We start from the raw sequence: 19872 nt of genomic DNA, 5'->3' as shown, positions 1-19872 counted from the left end.
TCTTACGAACAATATAACCTGTTCCATTGGAAGAGTTTTCTAATACAAATGTATACGAATTCAAATGTATTTATGCAATAGAACATATATCAAAAAAGCATGGGCTACATTAGAATACCAGAATAAGAATAACCAGAAATATATGAATAATTCTATCCTTCCAATAAAAGTCATATGCTCCCTTTGGAGGCAGTGCTGCAGATGGATGAAAAGGCAAAGGATTTAGTCTCTCTCCTAGCATTACTGTGCTCCAGCGCCCAGGAACCAAAACAAACATAATTAATTTTTCAATTATCTTTCAACTAATGTTGAAATGCTGTTTCTCTTATTTCACACACAGAAAAATAAATTCACTTCCAAAGTGATACGAGAATTCAAGTTATTTTGCTACTTAAGTATCTTCATGTCTAGTTTTTCACTTAATTCTTCCGTTTACTTCTTATTTTAAAAAACTAGTTAAATAACACATAGCGTCTTGGAAATTAGAAAATGTGAAACGTGAACCACCACCTTCTTGAAGTACATATACACATTCTAAGAACTGGCATTAACAAAATACATGTTTAAAAATGGCTGCATTTTAAAATCCTACACGGTTACATAATTCATTCTTGTCAATCTAAACAATTAAATGATTTAGTTAAATAACTTGGGGTTTTTTGAAGTGAAACACAAGGGAATAATGCAATTCTAAGCAGCATTTTGTAACAAGAAGATGGAAAAGAAGCTGCGATTTTTATTGCCCCTCCAGGAGAAAGGACACAGAGTAACAGCAGTAACCTCAGCAGTTAACATTAATTATGCCCCTACTGTGTGCCAGGCACAGTGGGGGATTTTACATTTGCATTTCATTTCTTTGATAATCCTAAAGATCAATTACTTAATATTGAAGTTTAACAGAAGAAAACATTGAGAATAAGAGAGAATGAATTTTTTGATTTGAAAAAAATTCAAATTGAGGCCAATTTATAGCGGGTGGCCAACGTAGAGACCTGACCCCTGAAGCAGGCTTCAGTAAACTTCTGCAGCTGGAGGGAATAACTGGAGTTAGCAGTCGGCTCCTCTCCTCCTGCTCATGACCACTCTGTTCCTAGGGGCAAATCGGACCAGTTCCCCTGCCCATCTCTTGGTCACTGTCTCAGGGACAATAAGAAAGAGTCAAAGTAGAAATGTGAGGGGGTAAATACATATTTTGCACATATAATATAGCATGCCTTATATTTCTATGTCTTAAATATCTGTATTGATCTATGTTAGAATATTTCTCATATATAAGTCAAAACTGCTTATAAAATACACCAATTAAAATAAATTTCCAAATTTTGATAAATGTATGTGAAATAAATGAAAAGAAATTATGAATTAAAAGATTATTTAGTAGAGTGTTATTATGTGAAATCTCCTATCCTCTTCTCTTCCAGGAACAAGCCACATGACCTTAGCCAAGCTTAACCACTCTGGATATTAATTTCCTCATTTTTGAAACTATGCATTTGTACTTCATAAGCCCCATCGTTATTAATGTCCTGACTATAGGAACAAATAGTAAAACGTCAAAGATAGAAATGGTGCTAAATGAAAGTATTTATTTCCTGACGTAAGATAAATATTCAAAGATCTTATTAGGCCATTCTAATAAAAACACATCCTTGACTAGCTGCATTTTTTAAAGTTTTATGATGACAAATAGTTCAAAAATTCTCTGTAAATTTGTTTATGTTATTCATTTATTTAGATAAACTTTCTTCCCTATCTAATAAAAATTACAGAAACATAAAACTCAGTTTTAATCTAGGTAAATTCCAAATAGATTTTTTTAATAAATTAGATCCGTTTTTGCTAAATAGCAGAGCCTAATTAAAGTATAGTTTATTTTCCATCTCTTCCATGAGGCCTTTTAAATCTTGAAATCAGAGTTAATCCTTTGGTTGCAAATCTCTTGGTCAAGAAGAGCTTACAACTTCTCAAGGTTTTCATAGGCTCCTCTCTCTCTGTCCACATTAAATTTTCCTTTCTCTAGAATTCTATACTCAACTCTCTTAATTATTATATAAATTTTTCTGTTAAGAGATCCCCTTTGTTCTCACAAATTTCTCTCTGTTTTATATGTTGATAATACGAATTCTAACTTTATCCCAAGGCTAAGATTGCAGCCTATTTCTAGCTTCCCAAAGTCTTTCAAATCCCCACATCTAAGCACTATTTATTTCTTGACTTAGTCGTGAGTTAATTATCAACACAGCTCATCTGTTGATTAAAAACCACAGTTTTCTTTGTTTTACCATTTCTTCTTCCTCACCACTTCCAATCAGCTGCTTTGTTCCTCTATCAAAGGTCTCTCATATCTGTCTGTCTTTTCATGGCTATCGGTTGATTTCCTGGTAGATGTTGTCACTCTCTCCTCTTGTGACAGTGTCCTAAGTGGACTCTCGTCCTTAGTCTAATTCTTCCAGGCCCCTGTCACAAGCTTTATCACCATAAACACAATTCTGTTCACATCACTAGGAAAACTACAGCCCTCATTGAGAGTGCTCATCATAATATTGCTTTAATAAAAAAGAAATTTGAAAACAGGCTGACAGATTTATTAAATGAACCCTGGGACAGTCGCACAATAGAATATGATGCAGTCTTTTTCAATGGTAATGTACTACATCTACATTTATTGATAAAGATATTTATATTGTTAAGCAAGAAAAGGATGCAAGTGAATAGTGTGATTAGCTATACCCACTGTTAATAAGTGAGTAAAACATGTCACTGAGCAGTACAAACAGCAGTATCGAATTTTTACATAAAAACTGAATATGCCAATGGATGTTAAGAAGGAGCTCCTTCAAGGGGAGAACATGTATGATTCATGGTCATATTGTCAGCATCCACCACTCCATTTCACACGTGATGGGAACTCAGTAAAAACTTTTACATTGAATGTACAAATTAAGACTGTGAGGCACCTGTGCCCTGATTCAGGGAAGAGAGGGAGACTCACACGGGGAAAACTCCAGAGGAACACAAAGCCCAAAAGGAACTAGACCAAAACACTAGCAGTGGTTCTCTCTGGGTGTGGGGTTATTGGCAAACTTTATTTTCTCTGTATATTTTCCTTCATTTTTACTCTTCTACAATATGTGCAATGCACATGAGCATATTGCCTGCTCTAAGAAGCCCAGAGAAACTTAAAATAAAAAGCAACCTATTTTCCAAAGCTCATTTGATGAAAAGTCCACTTTTTAATAACACAAATGTATCACTCTGGGCATGGTGTTCTGGACAACATAGCCTGAGAAGTGCTCCTCTAGAATTGCTCACTCCTATAACCCTCATTCAGGTGCAATCTCACCGACAAGAGCCCCTCAGGGCCCTTGAGCCAGCAGCTCTTTCTCACACTCTACATGTGTGGGCCTCGCTGTCTTCCAGAACCCCTGCTGCCCTGTGTGCTGAGATTGAGTTCAAATGTGACCACTTTTATGATTATTTCGCCCATCGCTAGGCCGAGTTGGTTGTGCTCTCTTCCCGACCATGTGTTACGCTGTACACCCATTCAACCTGCACTCCTGGCTTTGCCCGATATTTTCTCTATGTCTGTATCCCTGACCAGACAGCTCCTTGAAGGCACAGACTTCTTTCTCTGTCGCTGAAACCTGCTGCCCTGTTTTCCCGCTTGGCACAGACAGGAAGTCACGAAACAATTGAGGAAGGAAGGGAGGGAGAGGGCGAGAAGGGTAAGAAAGTAAAAGGACAGAAACTATGAACATAAGAGATGTAACATAAAAGATATAAATCCTGAACATTTTAGAACAGAAATGATAAATAACAATGAAATGTAATCCTACAATTAGTTGCCCATACGAGTTGCAGAATCTTCTGGAAAATATATTGTTAGTAAGGATTTCAGATGCAGTGGATCTTGAGATGTGTGGGTTATGTGAGAGAGTTAAGAAAAAAAGATGCTTCCAATTTTCCTTTTCTTTCTCTTTTCATTTAAAGATTCAGACAAGCTATAAATGAAAAACAATGACAACAACAACAGAGGAAAGGGTCCATTTGAGGATATGCCATTTAATTTTGTCATGATATTTTTATGTCCTTCTCTAATCAATGAAATTATTTTTTCTTAAAATATTGTCCCCAAAAGAAGTGAACTTCTTTTATTAAAAAATAAATTTAAAATCTTTAAATTTACAAAAAATTAAGTCTCACAATGGAGAGATTAGATTAAGTAGAAAAATGTGAAATGTCTGCACCTTATGAGATCCACATTTATTGATAATGTACTTGCTAGAAAAAAGTCCCTCCAAATAAAAACATAAAGACACCTTCTCTGACTTATAGTGTGTAGACTGCCCTTACTTTGATTTTTCTTATCTGAAACACTATGTAGGAGATGCTATCATCAGAGAAACTTGAAAAACATGATACTGCATCAACATTTCTCCTTCTAAAGATAAAGAAATAGACAAGTGATTTGAACAAACTGGTTTTCTGTCAACTCTTCCATTGTATTACAGATCATAAAATAAAACAGGTACAGAAAATGAAAATGTTTTCATTTCTTCATAGGGAAGGAAGCTGAGGAGGTTTCATCTTTAGTCTTTACTCAGAAAATGGCTAATTTTTCTAACTCAAAAGAATGCGGGAGAAGGATACTTCATCTGAACTATGTGAGACAATATCATGCTGTGTGAAACAAAGACATCAGAATATGCTTATTGTGGACCTGTTGGTTTAAAATATATAAATAATTACAGTGCACTTTAATAGTAGATATTGAAACAAAAGACATATTCCATTTAGTATAAAAATCATAATAAGTAAAATAATAAGTAGAATTGTCTCCAGAAGAACAATCAGACTCATATCTTCAAGAATCCTAAAATAAGTATAGCACTAATTTCATTATACCTTAGTTTTAGGGAGAAACAGTTTATGACACATACATATGTTTTAAAGAAGAATGTGCAATCTATATTTAAAACATAAATAAATAAATAAGATTCAAAAAAATTGTGTGTTTATGGAAGTGCCTCCAAAAAGTCAGAAATTGAGAATTCTAATGCTGACCAGATCTATATAAACAAATTTAAAAAAGTAAAACTCACAGAAATACTGAATTTGCATATATAACTAATCCAAATAAACCAAATAGACTGCAGTTTTGAAACCTCCAGAAACAATAGGTGAGTTAAAAAAATTTACCATAGACTTGATGTCAGTTTAATCCTTGGTGATCTACTGACTCAGAGTCCAAGGTTAGCAACATCCTTATTTCAGACCACATAGTTTTAAAGGAAAGACAGCCTATTGCACTTGAGTGCTCTCAGTGTCTGCATCAGCAGTTCTCAGTCTCTTTTTTGCTGATCATTACAGATAAGCTTTGCAAGCATGAGACATGCACATGGATATATTCAGATTTTAAGGTTTTGAGAAATCAAAAAATAACTTTACAAGGAAGTAAAAAACTAAATAGTTTGCAATTGTAACAATTATTAATGACAGATCAGTAATGACTTATAATGGACTATGGGGTGAACAAAATAAACCATTGGCTAAGTGAAATTGTCAGCATGCTTTCTGTAACTGCACTCATTTCTTTCCCACTCAAGAAAGTATATTCAGTGTAAGTGAGAATAAGATGACTACTGTAATCTATATTTTAAAATCTCCATACGTGAATATTGGAAATATTCTAATCATCATGGACCTCACAGCTGATTTGAACACATCACTAAGATTGGAAATAATTGCCTTAATACATGAAACATAAAAATGCGATGCTCTGTGACCATTGGGAAATATTCGTGTGACAATGTGAGGCATATTTGAGAATTTCCTTCATCTTAAAAATAATTCCAGTCCAAGTCCCAAAAATACTTTTTAAGCTAATAAGTTTAACTCATTTTCTTAACAATTATGATTCAATTAAAATACATAGTAAGGTGTGCCTGAAAGACATTGAAAGTGACAAAAGAAATCCAACGTGCTAAAGACTCCGGACTTATGGACTTGCTGATATTTCTTTCCTTTGAGAGACCATCACTGGGAATGTATAACGTTTGATGAAAGACAGCAACACCCTGCAGCTCATTTCTCATGAAAGGAATAAAGACCGCCAAAAGATAATTATTAGAAACAATTCCCATTTTAGAAAATCTCAGAGAGATAATATAGTGGATTATATGATATACAGCATAAAGAATTTTTTCGTAGTTGTTGTTTTAAAATATGCAAAATTTCCCTGAGCTGTAGGTTAATATAATATTATATCGCAGTGCTGCATTTCCCTCTGGATTATCATCCTCCTTATAAATGAATTACTAAAATCTAATTGACTGTCTTTTCTCTTCCTAAAAAGCTCTTATCATTTCTGAATTAATCTTTCTTAAAAATCTTGTCATTCTACCATTCAAATATCTTCAGGAGGTCTTATTTTCTAGAATAGGTCTAAATTCTATCGCTTGTTTTCCATCTTACTTGCCAAATCTTATTAAGCCGTAGTGTTTCTATGAAAAGCTCTCTGTTCAATTTAGGCAGGGTTTTTGTCTGCTTAACAACTTTCATTCCCAGTCCTCACCTTCCTTCCTTCTCTCCCGGAATGACTTTGCCTTCACAACACCCACTCAACGACTCTCCACTCTTTGAAGCCCCAATTGAAGACTTCTGTTGTCTTAAGTCTTCCCTGATTTCGGTATCTTTCATTGATCCTCCACGTCTCTGAACTACAGTACGCCCAATTCACTCTACATAGACCATGACAAAATGTGCCCTCCCTCACATGTGTGGCTAAAATGTCCCAAGGTCAGCACCTGGTTTTCTCTACTTCCTCAGGAGCTGCCACACCATGTAACCTTTTAAGGTATTTTAGAGGTGCTTAATAAATTCCTGATTGATTGATGGAGCACCAAGCAAGGTTATAAGTAACCAAAGTAAGAACTCTATTGATGAATAATCACCTCTTGATTATCCAAGGCTTAATTGTCAAGTATCTGAATTTCAAGATCATTTTTCACACATGAACTTTATTTCTAATTTAAAAAAAATACAAAAAAACCCAATGTTTCTATAGGGTTAGCATTTCTACTAGATTTTAATTTAGTCACAGCAATGACACAGGAAGGTAAAATATTGGAAGCATTTGGTTGTATTGAGCAACTTGTTCATGCTAAGGCTCCCCTCTATTAGCAGTAAAGAAAACGCTAGTTGGCTCTATGACAGATGTCCACAAGCACCCATACTCAAAGATTTGTATTACCTACAGTCCTGTGGGTAAATCATACATGAAACAGGCTCTTACTTTAAAACATGTCCTCACACCTTCTGTTTTTGTCTATGATATGAACAAGTAGAAACACACCTTCTATCACTCTCTGTAAATAAAAATCGCCTTTTTTTTTGCACTGACATCTCCCCTTTTTTTCTTTTACTGACTCACCTATAATAAACCAGGAGATAGTAATAAAACAGGATTGACCATGTTTTACAAATCTAGCAATAGAGCAGGAAGAAAGCATGGATTAAAAACAAACGGGAGGTTAAAATACCACAGCATTTGCATCTGGAGATTCTGAGAGGAAATGTGCATGCATACACACACACACACACACACACACACACACACGGTACTTATTTTCGAAAGAGTCCGAGAAAATCTTATTACAACGGTTTTGTTAGTTGTTGGAAACATATGGGGAGAAGCAGGAACCTGGGAGGGTTTGCTACTGGAAGATGGAGGACCATGCAGTGCCATTCAATCAGGAAAACAGGGTTGGCAGGCGACAGCTGTGGCTGCTCCGACTGCCCTCTCCCAGCAGGTCTTGCTATGGCACAAGCATAGTTTCTGAGGGATTCAACAGAACACAAAGTATGCGAGGAAAGAACAAAATGGAAAATCACTCTCTGAGTGGCATTCATATTTTTCCTGCTGCACAAGCTACAAGGTCAGTTGCAAATAAGCGCAGGTTCTATTCTTGCTGCTTCATAAACAGATATGCGAATGGGACCTTAGGTTGAGGCTGCTTATGTGGCATTTGGTTAAGTTTAGTTTTCGAGTATGTTGAATTGTTCCAATCATCGCATAATTTGGTTTTCTGACTGGAATTTATAATAAGATATTTTCTAGAATCTTTAAAATAAACCTTCATTAACAGAGAACTTTCTTCTAATCTGTTTGGGAAAACATATGAAAGCATTCTTTTTTCTGTTTTTAGCCTCCCTACCTTGACTTACTGTCTGTTTGTCATGCACCAAAATAAAGGAGTGAGTGATGGTCACTGATTAAATATATAAAGTTTCACATGTGGAAAAGTTTTTTTTTTTAAACAACTGTAAAAAACACCAAGAACAAGACAGTTCTGCTTGACAGTGACTCAAATTATGTTAAAATTTTAACCCAATTACTTTTAGCAAATTATGTTAAAATTTTAGCAAGGACTAGACTGAGAATGTTGGAAGGAATACGGATGCAAAAGAAGCACTTGTTTTTTTCTGTAATGAGAAGGCAAGCATAATAAGAGTCAAAAAATCAAATAAAGACCTAAGATCTTTAATTAGTAAGATACGTCTCGGTTATTTGATGAAGACAGACTCTATAACCATTTCTGGGAAATAGGGAACCGCTTCCTCTATTAACTCTCTACCTTTAATCAAATTCCATTTCATGCTTGGTATGTGATATTTTTTAAATGATGCAGAGTACAACTGAAAAACTATAGTTATTTGAGTATAAGCAATGATTAAGAATTTCAACTTTAAAGGTTGAATATTGCGTTCTAAACATTTATTATACAAACCAAAAATAAGAAGCAGGAGAGAGTTCCTATAGCTCAAAGGTAGCTCAGAGATTCTCAAATTTCTGCAGTTCTTATATTGCATAACGTATTTGTGTCCTTGCCTACTGGCTCTTAAAAATAATGCCATGATTTATGAAAATACATTTATATGTGTATATAAATGCACTATCCCTTATATTAGTAGCAAATATTCCGGGAGTAGTAAAAGCAGGAGTGCATATATGAAAACTTGCCCTGTGCTAGAGCTAATACCAATTCATTTTAACACACATGTTTGAGCCCCTTCAATAGGCAAATATGCTTGAGATAAATTAGGCCACTCACTATCTTCAAAAATTACACTATGCATCATGGAAACTGGTAAATAGGGAAGATTGTTGGCAACAGGTAATTGCTCATAATTATTTTCAATCAGAAGACCTTTCTTAATAGACGTGGAGAGTTTGGAAGAGTTATAAGTGTACAAGATTAGAAATTTGACTTGGGCTCAGGGCCCAACCCACTCACCAGCGGTGCAATCTTAGGTCGCCTCTATCTGTTTTCTCATCTGCAAATGAGGCTGATGGAAAGGGGGACTTACGGAGCTCTACCCACCCCTCCGCCAGGTGTGTGACCCTGGGACAGTTAGCTAACCTGTATCTCCCAGTTTACTCTAAGTAAAGTGAGCGTACCAGTACCCACTTCACGTCTTTTTAGAATTGAACAGTATAATATATAAAAAATCTTAAGCACAAGGTCTAGCATATAGTAAATACTCAACATTTGTCAGTTATTATGTTTTCTTACCAATGTCTTTTATTACTGTGGTATCAATGACTGCACTTTATTGTTACACATATATTTCTATATTGAGGGCAAAGATTCTGTCTCATTCATCCCTATGACATCCCAAGTCCTGAGCATGGGTACACATAGCGTCAATGAGATCTTTTATAATTTATATATATATTTACATATATATAAATCAGTCTCATTGCCATTGTCAGTTGTCTTGGAGATACGTATGCATTTCGGACGAGGACACTACCTGAAGGAGATAACATTTGGAAAGGATGGGAATGAACTTTTCTAATCCTTATAGTCAGAGGCATCCCGCACTGCCATCCAAGGAAAGAAGCTCGCGTTTGTCTGCCATTAGACATAATAATTTGATCCATGTGTATGGACAGCATCATCAAATGACACATTGTACAGATATCCCAGCTCTCATTCTATTTCCATGAAGTAATCAGGTTTGGACATTCCTAAGTACATCTAGTTCTCCCTTATGAGGATGACAAAATGTCAGTGCTGTCCATTTTCACAAAGGTCAGGGTGTTGCCGTGAAAACCAGAGACCAGTAAGTAAAAATGACCTGCCTGATTATTTTAATTATGTGCTTGCTTTCCTGTGGATGAAGGAATTCTAAATCAAAGGGAGGATAAGCTACAAATTATATATCAAATGTGTTTTTATGAAAGCATGGCAAAAGAAAGATGCTTTAAAGCAATCCACAATTTATTTTGCTTTCTAGAGCAACTGTTGTTCACAGTGGTAAACTCGTCAACGCAGAATGGCTAGAAAAACCAATTTACTTCTATAATAAAAAGGCTATTTGTTTCCTGTAGAATCCATGTGACATTGTTAGGCCTCTTTATAAATGATCACTCTGGACAATGCCTGTGGTTTACAAATTCCCTAATTACACCACTGATCATGGACCACTGAATATGCCTTATCCTGTGGAAATAGACACTATTGCCATTTTTAATAAACACTTTGACATAAAATGAAGCTAGCTCTTTTCATGCTTTGTCAAGAGCAAAATGAAATGACCAGTGAACACAATGTTCGATCAACAGATCAGGGACACATGTTCTTTAGAGCAAATAAGGTTTAATTAACAGATCCATTAGTAGCTAACTGGTCAATTAAAAAATAGGAGGAGGGTTTTCTTATCAGACATAAAGACTTTATTAACAAATATTCTACCAATGCATGATTGCGTTTTATGATCCACTCTGCCAGTCTGTAGAAGTATACAATGCTACAATAAAAATATGGCCTAATTTTTTTCTTTTGAGGAAGATTAGCCCTGAGCTAACATCTGCTGCCAATCCTCCTCTTTTTGCTGAGGAAGAGTGGCCCTGAGCTAACATCCATGCCCATCTTCCTCCAATTTACATGTGGGACGCCTACTACAGCATGGCTTTGCCAAGTGGTGCCATGTCTGCACCCAGGATCCCAACCGGCAAACCCCGGGCAGCCGAAGCCGAACATGCGCACTTAACCGCTGCGACACTGGGCTGGTCCCTGTGTGCTGTAAGTTTTAATGTATATTCTAGGGTTACTATTAATATTTAAATTATGCCACTCAGGAATACACACCCCAGATGTGGTTAGGTAGCACCTTACAGACCCACATCTTGGGTCCACTCTTCTCGAAAAGCTGGGACAAGATGAGCATCGTTATGTTGAGCTGCACTGGAGGACTTTTAGCCCAGCATCATGTTGAAAGCAGTCTTCTTTGGTGAAATGAATACTATTCAAGCTATGTGCCTTGGTTAGAATAGGGTAAGGCCTCTCCCACTTTCGTTAGCGGGATATGAGTTTGGACAATGGGACCTCACACCCTAACACACTTTGGAGCGAGGTTCTCAGAGAAGGGGAGAGTGTTGTGCCTGCCACGAACAGAGGACGTGGTCACAGGACACAACTAGAAGGTCGCCCGAATCTCCTGCAGAATATTTAACACCTGCCTATAGTGATCCTTTTGTGCAAGGCCCTGGTCAAAGGGTGAAACTGAATATCAGAATCATCTGAGACAGTAAAAGAAAATATCCTTTTAATGTAAGATGATATAACATTTTACAGCATGCTGCCAGCTCCTAGATTGCATTTGGAATCTAAGATTGTAAACTGAAATCAGGATGTGTCTACAGGACGTGAGCAAGTGCGTGAGCTTTGGCACTATTTCCCCCTCTCTCTCAGGTAATCTATAAGTGTCCTCAATATTTCAAAGCTATGCCAATAATTGAGACATTTAGAAGTCTTTTAAAAATGTTTTACAAACTAGGTATCTGGGAGCTGTCCTAACAATCTTTTATTGTTTTATTTATTTATTTATTTTTTAGATTGGCACCTGGGCTAACAACTGTTGCCAATCTTCTTTTTTTTTTTTTTTCCTGCTTTATCTCCCCCAACCCCCCTGTACACAGTTGTATATCTTAGTTGCATGTCCTTCTAGTTGTGGGATGTGGGATGCTGCCTCAACGTGGCCTGACGAGCGGTGCCATGTCAGCGCCCAGGATCCGAACCCTGGGCCATCGCAGCGGAGCGCGTGAACTTAACCACTTGGTCACAGAGCCGGCCTCCAAGCTTTTATTTTTTTTAATTTAAAAATAGATATTCAGAATTCAGAAGCATCCCAAAATTGCACCACTAAAATGCCAATTGTAATGATTTTTAAAAAAAATGTATTTAATTTCTTTCCTAAGCTCACTAATATCCCACCGTGAAGGATGAAAAATTAAGACTACAGAAATTAATGAAGCCCTTTTAATATTAAAATGTATTCATTTGTAAGCAGATTTTAGGGGAAAAGTTCTTGGCACTACTGGTAGCTCTAATTTCCATTTTGGAGCTTTTGAAAGAAATTGCTTTGACTTAAGACATTCCAAAATGTAAAATGAAACCTAGATACTACAAATGTAACAGTTGTTCCATCCGATGCTGGATGATCTAGAATTCTACACCTTTTGCTACCACATAGAGCAAAATGGTGATCCAACTGTTAGTCTCCTGGCAACGTCTATTTATTTCTCTGTTCCTCAACTGATAATGGTAGATTGGTAGTGTCACCTATGAACACAAAAATCTAAAGTGTTACCCTGATTACATAAGTAGTAAATGTAACACCACTTCCCACAGCTCTATCTTCTCTAGTCAAAAGGTCCAGGGTGAGTGCTGGTAACAGAGCTTTAAATAATACACCCTAAATTATATTCCATTCCAAACTATAAATTTGATGGAGACATTTATTCTCTGTCAGTTAATGTATATATGTGTCATAAGTCTTTCTTTAATTCTAGTAAATTATTGCTAGTTACTATAATTTTAAATGTAAATTATGGAACCAACTAATGGTGTTCAGTCCTCATTAGATTAATCTATATTTAGTCATTTAAAATTCAAATAGTTTCCATGTCCCCATTGATCGCATTTATAAATATAAATAAATATTTTTATATTTATAAAATAAATATATATTTTACTCTTTATAAAAATAAAGAGTATAGGAAGCATAAATTGGTTATTCTTTCCTATTTCTTACTGACTTGTTCTTATCTGAATGTAATCTGGAAGTTTCAAAAAGCGTTTAACGCTTCCAGGGAAGGAAATCTTGCACACAGGACTCAGTAACTAGACAACAGCTAATTAGCCCTGTTACACTATAACTTGTAGGGTAGAACCCTTGTGCCGATATTTGGGGAAAAAAGTGTTGGGTATTTTAAGATGATAATTGGAGAAAAATTGTAAATCCAATGCTATTTCCATAATTACATAGATTCAATTTTATGGGAGAAAATTCTAATATATAAACATAATTAATGTTTACTGAACTATTGTAAAAAATAGAGAATTAATCTAATGCAGCCAACCTTTTTGCGTTTATGACCTCCCAAAAAGTAGTAGAAATATTGATAAAATTTATGCTTCTCAAAATAACTTACAACTTAAGACGGGGCCAACTAAAAAGGTTTCAAATGTTCCCTCACTCCCTTAAATGATCTCATTAAAAAGAGAATTAAGTGTAATTGTTACTTTCTGTAAACCTCTCTTTCTTATTCTCTCTCTTCTTTCCACCCTTCCTTCCTCCTTCAATTCTCAATCCTTTCACCTGAAGGAAAATAAGAGCTCACTTCCATTATCAAAATCCATGCATCAGTAGTAAAGTATCTGGGCCGAATATAATCCCTCACACGCGTCCCCATGCTGAGGAAGATGTACTGAAGGCCGTAGCGGCACTGTAAATACAGGAAAGTTTCCACTGGAGGTTCCCCTATTCCACACAAACTGAGGAGCTCTTTTTCCTTGATTTTTATGACCACTCTTTTTTCATCTTCTTCATGGTTTCTGCTTTTTTTCCAACATTTCCTTGGGTATTTTTTTTTTAATCTTTGCTTCATATTGTCTTCTTGGATAAGCTCATCCACTTCTATTTAATGCAATTGCTTATGAAACGCATGTTTTACTTCCGACCTTTCTCCTGGTTGTCAAATCCAACTTTCTAATTGGTTACCAGAAACACAAGGATATCTTGCCAACCTCTCAGCTAGATTAATCCCAAATCAATGTGTTCTCTCAAGCCTCTCCTACAACCTAAAACCTCTCACTCAGAATGTGGTATTACTGTATTCTAAACAACTGAGTATGACATTCTGCAATCATAGCTATACAACGTACCTTGGAAGGGACTGAAGAACTCATCTAAGCAAATGGTTTGAACTACGTCTGTTTAATACTTTGTGCACATGTATATGTGTGTGAATTTGACCCAGAATCCTTTGCCCAAATATAGCCTTATGTAGAAGTTCTATATATAAAAGAGATATATGTTTAGCTCTGATTGACGTTAGAAGGGGAAAAAGGGGATCAAATTCTCAGCTGGCTATTTACCTTCCCCCTGCAGTTCAGAAACTCTCAAGAGTATCCCCCCAAAATCTCTAGTTATCATTGGAACACCATTTGGAAGTCACTTACCCAGTCCCTTTATTCTACAGATGCAAAGTTTTGAGCTCCAGCCAGACCCAAGGTCCTAAAGCTATTAAGTGGTAAATTTGGGCCTGGCCCCAAGTCCAGGGTTCCGTGCCACATGAAGCTGCCTCATGTCAGTCAGTCACTCTCTTAAAGTGACTCAAGAAAATTGGTCACTGCCTTAACTGTCCCTTAATGGGAGAGGTTGTGAGTGTTCCTCAGCATCTCATCTGTTTCCTACCAATCTCTTCAGCTGAATAAATAGCTCCCCCATCACTGCCCCTCCCCTCACACACTCCAATCTGCAGACTCTTTTTTTTCTTATGTTCCTTTATTTTCCATTCCATTTCCTCAAACTCCTCCTTAAAAAATTCCAAAACTGTAGTCCAGAGATAAGGAATCTAAGATGCAAAGAGATTAACTGACTTCCCAGATGAAGTTCCCAAGCGAGCCTCATGTTGTCTCTATTAGCTAAGCCTTCTGTATCTTTCCCCCTCGCACCTGACACACCCATAAAGCACTGCTTGTCCCCATTACCTTATGACTTCCTAAGAATAATCTTCCGCCTCCTCTCTCCCATTCTCTCCAAATGACTCACCGAACACCTCCTCAGAATGCAAAGGTAGTCCACACTGCTGAGGACACAGAGGAATAGTTTTCTTTGCCCAAGGGATTGATCAACTCTGAAGCCTATGGAATGTCTCCTGAACTCTCTTTTATTTCTCCACCATTCTCGCTCTAATTGGCTCCTTTTGGAACTCTGCAGATTCATCCAAGAAATAGGTCCCCAAAACACCAATCTGATCATAGTGCTCCCTTGATAAAATTCTGTGTTCGTTCTTGATTGTATGAATAAGATCTGATGACATTCAATTTCTTCTAAGATCTAGTGCCAGATAATCCTCATTCTTAATCCAGCTCAGAGCCACCTGCTCTACGGAAGGAACTCCTGCTGACCAGATTCAACAACTTCATCCTGTGTGCTTCTATATCACTCTGATAGTTCATAAGGCAAATACTGTACCTGTTGTTAAAGTTTTTCAAGGGTATTCCCATTGGGATACAAATCCATTATGAATTAGGTCCTACACATTTTTATCTCTTCCTATATCCCCTTTCCTATAGTGGTTGTTGAATAAATATTTTTTGGATTGAATATGCACTATATTTTGTGAATTAGTCCCAGAATTGTGGGTGACAACTATACTTAATTTCTCTTTACTATGTTATAATACGTGGCATTATTCTGACCTGCGTTGTCAGTTAACTTTGCCTCTCAAATTTAAATTTCCAAGCCTCAGTCTTCCTTCTCTAAGGGCAGTTTCTTTAGGGCTGAGAGCTTGTGAAATAAAGGTCAGATAGACCAAATGGAAGGAAAGACCACCAATGACATGAGCTGTAAAAGACGTGAGCTGTGGGTTTCCTATCTTCAGTAAGAAAACATCAGAAGTTTCAGGAGCTCTTTGTAAACTGCTCCCATCTGATCTGTCACACCTTTATTTTGTGCAATTTTAGCAATTTTTCTCTTAGGTCATTTAGCACATTCTGCTATGGCACTTGTCAAGCCTTCTGAAGGCATTTTTACCCTAAAAACATTCAGGCACGGACTTTTGACTATTTGCATGGTTGATATCAAAGACAACAGGGAACTGGACATAAGCTCCAAACACCACTGGGTCCACCAATGCTACTTGAAGCTAAGTGATAAGAGTAGTAATAATACGATCAGTCAATAATATTTGATGTGGACAACTGACATTTCCTCAAACTGACTTAAGTGTGAGCATAAACATCTTTAGGGAATTTTGCTATTTCTGCAATTTTTCTTATTTTAAACATACAATCTGAATAAAAACCATAATACCTATTCAAACAAAGATTCCAGACAAGTCCCCGAGCTGGTCCCAACATCTCCAGACTGTTGCATTTACACGTCTCCTTTGTAGAAAATCTGTATCATCCACTGAACAATAAAGACTAACATAAGGGAGCACAAGAAATAATTCCAAACTATTAAATAATTTTTAAATAAAACAATTTAAGTAGATAAACCTATTTTCAAACAGGTAATATTAAGAATATTCCTCTTGGTGAATTTTGCATACCTAAATATGCATTTATATAGCCATGGCTAACATATAGGCTAATGTTAGTACCATCCTTTACTGAAAGCACAGGTGAAAGGAGTTAGGCATCTCCATGAGCGTGCAGAGCCCAATATTTCCCAAGGAGTGTTCTGTGTACATGGTCAGTAAAAACAGTATTTTGTAGTTCAGTGTCTCTCTGGGAAATCCACTGAGCACAATAGCAATTTAAGGTTCTAAGTACCACGGTACAGATATCTGTTAACCACATTTTGTTCCAGTCCCAATGCTATGGCTGAAGAGGAAAGCCTATGAACAGAAAATGGGAAAGGCTACAGAAGAGACAACTCCCTGTTTTTTAGGGTGACAATCTCCCTACTGACACACTGCTGAAGACACCTTCCTCCTTCCTGGCCCGTATCAGGAACAGATACAATACCCCTTCCAATAAGCACCAGAGTCGACCGAGAGAGAGGAAGCTTCAGCACTGAAATTCTGCCTGTCTGAGCCGGTCCTGCCCAAGGCCAGTGGGAAAAGGAGCCAGTCAACCCTTCCGAAAAGAGGAAACTGGCTCCATAACCAGGAGACTGAAGTTCAGAATGCATCTCATTTTTTTAAAGTTGCGTTTTTTTCATTGTCTCCTCAGCCATTCATTTTTTTTTCCTTTTAATGTAGAAATAGAGTTAAAAGATGGATGAAAGTTTACAAACAGAATTAGGGATAGCACCAGAAAATCTTGTATGTTAGAAAGGAGACTTGAGCAATTGCAAAGTAATCTCAGAAATCCTTGCAGCATAATTCTAGAACTTGGACCACCCTAACGTGATCAGCTTGAGAATGATCAGCTTAATAAGAGACCCAATAAAATATACACATAAATGGGGCCAGCCTGGTGGCACAGCTGTTAAGCATGCACATTCCTCTTCAGCGGCCTGGGATTCACTGGTTCAGATCCCGGGGGTGTGGACATGGCACTGCTTATCAAGCCATGCTGTGGAGGCGTCCCACGTGTAAAGTAGAGGAAGATGGGCACAGATGTTAGCTCAGGTCCAGTCTTCCTCAGAAAAAAGAGGAAGATTGGCAGCGGCTGTTAGCTCAGGGCTGATCTTCCTTAAACAAGAAAAAGTATATATATATATACACATAAGTGAGGAATAAGGAAAACTGACACTTTGTCTCAATGTATAGAAAATATATTAAAATGTGTGTATAGACAAATAACAGCTACTTATATGTGGGTTTAGATTAATTTCCTAGTAAGTCCATAGAGCTCAGCTGTGTTACTATTTTATGTCTTAATAGGGTTTCAAAAGTCTAGGTTACAGGGTTGGCCTAGTGGCATAGTGTTAAGTTCGTGTGCTCCAGGTTTGCATCCTGGATGCAGACCTACACACGGCTCATCAAGCCATGCCTTGGTGTCATCCCATATACAAAGTAGAGGAAGACTGGCATGGATGTTGGCTCAGGGACCATCTTCCTCAAGCAAAAAGAGGAAGATTGGCAACAGATATTAGCTCAGGGCCAATCTTCCTCACGTACACACAAAAAAGTGAGGTTAGGGATCAGCATAATATGGCCCACCATCTGTTTTTGTAAATAAAGTTTTATCGGAACACAAGTGTGCCCATTCATTTTATTGTCTGTGGCAGCTTCTGTACTATAACAGCAGAGTAGAATAGTCATGACAGAAAGTACATAGCCTGCAAAGCCTAAAGCACTTACTATCTAGCCCTTTACAGAAAAAGATTCCTGACCTCTGTTCTCCATCATTAATCTGGAGGTCATGGACTGAACCTCACAATTTTGGAGTCAAGGAAGAAGGTAAATTTTTCTGTGTCCAATTACATAACTCTTGACTACATAGAAGCTTCCTCAGATCAAAGCATTATCAGGTCTCACATGTGACAGTCTTACTAATGACCTCCTCTAACATAACACTGCCTACCTTCACTAGACTCATCCTATACAACTTCAAGTTTTTTGTCTTTGTTTTTTCTTTTTGGTGAGGATGATTGGCCCTGAGCTAAGATCTGTTGCCAACCTTTCCCTTTTTGCTTGAGGAAGATTGTTGCTGAGCTGACATCTCTGCTGATCTTCCTCCATTTTGTATGTGGGATGCCACCACAACATGGCTTGATGAGCAGTGTGTATGTCCGCACCTGGGATCTGAACCTGTGAACCCCGTGCTGCCAAAGCAGAATGCACGAACTTAATCACTATGCCACCAGGCCAGCACCTATAATGTATTTGTTAAGTTATTTGCAGTCTAGCCAGATAAATTATAGCTTCAGCAGTGATAATAATAAAATTGAAATGTATCAATATAACTTGCTTATATTAACATCAATTAATATTAATTCTACATAGCAAGAAATGCAAAAAGAATAGCAAGAAATGAAGAATCACATAATATCCCTGGGACTTTCTTCATCTCGTATATTTTGTCAAATGTACCCTCCATCCACTGTCAGTATCACAATGCCACTTCATCAAGATGTAACTCAAATGTCATTTTTCTATGACACTTTCCAGTGCCTACACTGAGAAAAGCATTCACAATTCCTAGAGAAGTCTGATCAAACTTTAAGTATAGCCTTCATCCCACTACATATGGTGCCTAATTTCTAAGTCATCTGAAAACTAAGTAATTTGACACCTTAGATCTTAACGTCCTCACGGGCAAGGCCCGCTTTTCCATCACCATGTGACAAAGACCCAGATCCAGAGCAACAACAGTAAAAGAATCTACGAGAAACATGAATTTTAAATTGACAAAACAACAAAGGCTCACGACAAAACGATTTGAAAGTTTACAGAATCAGGAGGAAAAAAAAGTTTCTAATGTTGAAGTAATGTGAAAATAAGACAATCTCTCACGACATATATCACAGTTTTTGTTATTCAATCAAATGCATGAGGCAAACTTCAAATCATTGTCTTTAAAAATATTAATAATTCTGTAAACTAGGATTTACCTTCCTGACACATTTTACATTTCAATTTTAAAAGTCCTCAAAGCATATGTGGAGATGTGGGCCTGTCATGAAACCAAACGGTTTCCAACTGTATCACGCAGAAGAGCCGGATGGTACGTCCTCCTCATCGTAATAACTTTCATATATGTCTCTTAAGACACAGTAACACGAGGATTTAAGGTAAGATTTTGCACGAAAAACAAAAAGTTCAGAAATTTATTCAAGGTTTAAAATGTTTCCGTAAAATAGCTGATATTTAACATAAAGAAAATGTTAACACATAAGAAA

General features: G+C 36.9%; 1 protein-coding gene across 3 annotated transcripts in view; it reads right to left on the bottom strand.

The window, feature by feature from the left end:
- MDGA2 (MAM domain containing glycosylphosphatidylinositol anchor 2) overlaps positions 1-19872 on the bottom strand; it is a 778429-nt gene that overhangs the window by 183541 nt on the left and 575016 nt on the right. The gene's annotated exons all lie outside the window — the stretch shown is intronic.

The sequence above is a fragment of the Equus quagga genome, chromosome 2 (genome assembly GCF_021613505.1).
Source record: "Equus quagga isolate Etosha38 chromosome 2, UCLA_HA_Equagga_1.0, whole genome shotgun sequence".
NCBI classification, from domain to species: Eukaryota; Metazoa; Chordata; class Mammalia; order Perissodactyla; family Equidae; genus Equus; species Equus quagga.
Note: the sequence above shows the minus strand (reverse complement) of the source record. Positions and strands in the feature narration are given on the sequence as shown.